This window comes from Barbatula barbatula (assembly GCF_947034865.1).
Source record: "Barbatula barbatula genome assembly, chromosome: 10".
Classification (NCBI taxonomy): Eukaryota; Metazoa; Chordata; class Actinopteri; order Cypriniformes; family Nemacheilidae; genus Barbatula; species Barbatula barbatula.
This window is the reverse complement of record NC_136773.1, coordinates 4,123,289-4,128,039: the sequence shown is the minus strand read 5'-3', so window position 1 is coordinate 4,128,039 and position 4,751 is coordinate 4,123,289.

Here is a 4,751-nt window from a genome sequence, read left to right as displayed (position 1 = left end):
AAGGGGGTCAAACACAGTATTAGTATGGTGTTCCTAATAATCCTTTAGGTGAGTGTATGTATTGTAGGTTCTGTGGCTTTAGGGAAATGCCCTCTTAATAGAAGTCTGATAATAAATATTTGTAAATAAAAAAAACACTACTGACAACATGCAAACAGCAAATGTAATGTAAAAATTTAAATGCTCATCATAAACAGAAAACAAAGTTACTTACTAAATAAGCATTTCCATGTCATTCATACCAGAACTACTTCCATTTTCCCAATTAAGACGTTGTTCATTACAAAATGTGACCCTGCTTGTGAAAACCCAGCAAATGTCACAGAATACTCTGTGAATATATAACAATATCTTCAATATTGACTTAATAATGCCAAAATCTTAGTGAAATGAATGCTTGAAATTCATCTTTGATGGATGTTATTTAATAATCAATTAGATTATGAGACTTTAGCCTGGGTTCTCACAGGGTCACAAATGTTAATGCTAATTAACATGCTAATGCTAAATGTAGATAAAAACGTTATGATTAATAAAATATCACACATCTGGTTGAAAGTTGGAGACAAACAGTTAACAGACAGACAGAAACAAATGCTTAAATATTTGCTGACTTGAGAATATTGTCCATCTGATCTGGGAGTACTAGTAGTGCCCAATGTGTACTAGTGCCTATTGTTTTTTTTTTTGCATACTATGGTTTCAGACATACTTTTCATTACGCATTTTCAACTGTTATATTGTACAGAAGTTGTTTCCGACGCAAGGCATATATGTAGAGTTGTATAATAAAGATTGTATATGTTCTGGCCATGTTTGACTTAATATTGTGTAGATTCTGCTAAATGAAAAAAGTCATGACTAAATGCATTTGTTACAACAGTGTTTTCATGTAGAAGAGTTTGTGACTGAAAGCGTAACTCTTTACTTTTTACCACTTTAATAAATGATGAATTCCTGCGGGGACGGGTTTAACACATCACAGATTAACAGAGGTTTAGTGCACGAGGGTGGGCTCACCACGTGCGGGAGGGACCATAGGGGGTCGGTGCGTAGTGGATCGGGCGGCAGTCGGAGGAGAGTGCCTCGACAGCCCGATCCCTGGACACGGAAGCTAGCTCTAGGGACGTGGAACGTCACCTCGCTGGCGGGGAAGGAGCCTGAGATGGTGCGTGAGGTTGAGAGGTTCCGACTAGAGATAGTCGGGATCACCTCTACGCATGGCTTGGGCTCTGGAACCACACTCCTCGAGAGAGGATGGACACTTCATCACTCTGGAGTTGCCCATGGGGAGAGGCGGCGGGCTGGCGTGGGTCTGCTTATAGCCCCCCAGCTCTCCCGCCATGTGTTGGAGTTTACCCCGGTGAACGAGAGGGTCGTTTCCCTGCGCCTACGGGTCGGGGTTAGGTCTCTCACTGTTGTTTGTGCCTACGGGCCGAACGGCAGTGCAGAGTACCCGACCTTCTTGGAGTCTCTGGGAGGGGTGCTGGAAAGTACTCCGACTGGGGACTCCGTCGTCTTTCTGGGGGACTTCAACGCCCATGTCGGCAACGACAGTGACACCTGGAGGGGCGTGATTGGGAGGAACGGCCCCCCTGATCTGAACCCGAGCGGTGTTCAGTTATTGGACTTCTGTGCTAGTCACAGTTTGTCTATAACGAACACCATGTTCAAGCATAAGGGTGTCCATCAGTACACATGGCACCAGGACACCCTAGGCCGCAGGTCGATGATCGACTTTGTGGTTGTTTCATCTGACCTGCGACCATATGTTTTGGACACTCGGGTTAAGAGAGGGGCGGAGCTGTCAACTGATCACCACCTGGTGGTGAGTTGGATCCGATGGCAGGAGAGGAAGCTGGACAGACTCGGCAGGCCCAAACGTACTGTAAGGGTCTGCTGGGAACGCCTGGCCGAGTCTCCTGTCAGAGAGATCTTTAACTCCCACCTCCGGCAGAGCTTCAACCAGATCCCGAGGGAGGCTGGAGACATTGAGTCCGAGTGGACCATGTTCTCCGCCTCCATTGTCGAAGCGGCCACTCGGAGCTGTGGCCGTAAAGTCTCCGGTGTCTGTCGAGGCGGGAATCCCCGAACCCGGTGGTGGACACCGGAAGTAAGGGAAACCGTCAAGCTGAAGAAGGAGTCTTATCGGGCCTGGTTGGCTTGTGGGACTCCTGAGGCAGCTGACAGGTACCGGCAGGCCAAGCGGACTGCTGCCCGGGTGGTTGTGGAGGCAAAAACTCGGGCCTGGGAGGAGTTTGGTGAGGCCATGGAGAAGGACTATCGACTGGCCTCGAAGAGATTCTGGCAAACCGTCCGGCGTCTCAGGAGAGGGAAACAGTGCCCTACCAATGCTGTTTACAGTGGAGGTGGGAGGCTGTTGACCTCAACTGGGGATGTCGTCGGACGGTGGAAGGAGTACTTCGAGGATCTCCTCAATCCCACCGTCACGTCCTCCATTGAGGAAGCAGAAGCTGAGGGCTCAGAGGTGGACTCGTCCATCACCCAAGCCGAAGTCACTGAGGTAGTCAAGAAACTCCTCAGTGGCAAGGCACCGGGGGTGGATGAGATTCGCCCTGAGTACCTCAAGTCTCTGGATGTTGTGGGGCTGTCTTGGCTGACACGCCTCTGCAGCATCGCGTGGCGGTCGGGGACAGTGCCTCTGGGATGGCAGACCGGGGTGGTGGTCCCTCTTTTTAAGAAGGGGGACCGGATTGTGTGTTCCAACTACAGGGGGATCACACTTCTCAGCCTTCCCGGGAAAGTCTATGCCAGGGTACTGGAGAGGAGAATACGGCCGATAGTAGAACCTCGGATTCAGGAGGAACAGTGTGGTTTTCGTCCAGGCCGTGGAACGCTGGACCAGCTCTACACCCTCTACAGGGTGCTGGAGGGTTCATGGGAGTTTGCTCAACCAATCCACATGTGTTTTGTGGATTTGGAGAAGGCATTCGACTGTGTCCCTCGTGGCATCCTGTGGAGGGTGTTTCGGGAGTATGGGGTCTGTGGTCCTTTGCTAAGGGCTGTCAGGTCCCTGTACGGCCGGAGCAGGAGCTTGGTTCGCATTGCCGGCAGTAAGTCGGACTTGTTCCCAGTGCATGTCGGACTCCGGCAGGGCTGCCCTTTGTCACCGGTTCTGTTCGTAATTTTTATGGACAGAATTTCTAGGCGCAGCCAGGGGCCGGAGGGTGTCAGGTTTGGGGACGACACGATCTCGTCTCTGCTATTTGCGGATGATGTTGTCGTGTTGGCCCCTTCAAACCAGGACCTTCAGCATGCACTGGGACGGTTTACAGCAGAGTGTGAAGCGGCTGGAATGAAAATCAGTACCTCCAAATCCGAGGCCATGGTCCTCAGTCGGAAAAGGGTGGCTTGCCCACTTCAGGTTGGTGGAGAGTTCCTTCCTCAAGTGGAGGAGTTTAAGTATCTCGGGGTCTTGTTCACGAGTGAGGGAAGGATGGAACGGGAGATTGACAGACGGATCGGTGCAGCTTCTGCAGTAATGCGGTCGATGTACCGGTCCGTCGTGGTGAAGAAAGAGCTGAGCCGCAAGGCGAAGCTCTCAATTTACCGGTCAATCTACGTTCCTACTCTCACCTATGGTCATGAGCTTTGGGTCATGACCGAAAGGACAAGATCCCGGATACAGGCGGCTGAAATGAGCTTCCTCCGCAGGGTGGCTGGGCGATCCCTTAGAGATAGGGTGAGAAGCTCGGTCACCCGGGAGGAGCTCGGAGTAGAGCCGCTGCTCCTTCACATCGAGAGGGGTCAGCTGAGGTGGGTTGGGCATCTGTTACGGATGCCTACTGGACGCCTTCCCCGGAAGGTGCTCCGGGCCCGTCCGACCGGGAGGAGACCCCGGGGAAGACCTAGGACACGCTGGTGGGACTATGTCTCCCGGCTGGCCTGGGAACGCCTCGGTGTCCCCCCGGAAGAGCTGGAGGAAGTGTCTAGGGTGAGGGATGTCTGGGCATCTCTGCTTAGACTGCTGCCCCCGCGACCCGGCCCCGGATAAGCGGTAGAAAATGAATGAATGAATGAATAGTGCACGAGGGTAACACTAGCGTGATTGTTTTCTTTTTGTAAAATGTAAATTAACAGGAAGTTTGACAGTCTGGAATTCCATCCAGGTTCACTTTGGAGGAACTAGATGTTTTTTAATTTATGCGCACACTATCTAAATGCAGTCGTATTTCATCTTGGCCCTGGGTTCTAAAAGCACTGCACATTTTAAATGTCTCTTTTATCTGAAACACCGAATCTCTCTCTGTTAACTGATGATAACAGTTTACTTAATGTTTACTGAATTAAAAAATACTTTTCATATGCTTAGGATTAGGATCCCGCTATTAAACTGGATACACACTTTATGTTCTTGTTCATTTGTGCCTGGATTGTAAAATGTTTAGAAACATGCTATCGTTCGTTGTTAATACATATTTATTTATAAAACCTCACCTGATAATTCATGCAAATGTACATCAATATTAACGTGAAGTCCTTCTTCTGCAGAACACAAAAGAAGATATTTTGAAGAACGTTGATAACCGAACAGTTGTGGCAGCCATTGATTTCTATTGTATGGACAACAGTGCAAGTGAATGGCTGCCATCGCTGTTCAGTCAACATTTGTCAAAATATCTTCTTTTGTGTTCTGCGGAAGAATGGTTTGACGTCACAAGAGGGTGTGTAAATGATGCCAGAATTTTCATTTTTGGGTTAACTATCACTTTAAATGATGTTACAGTTTT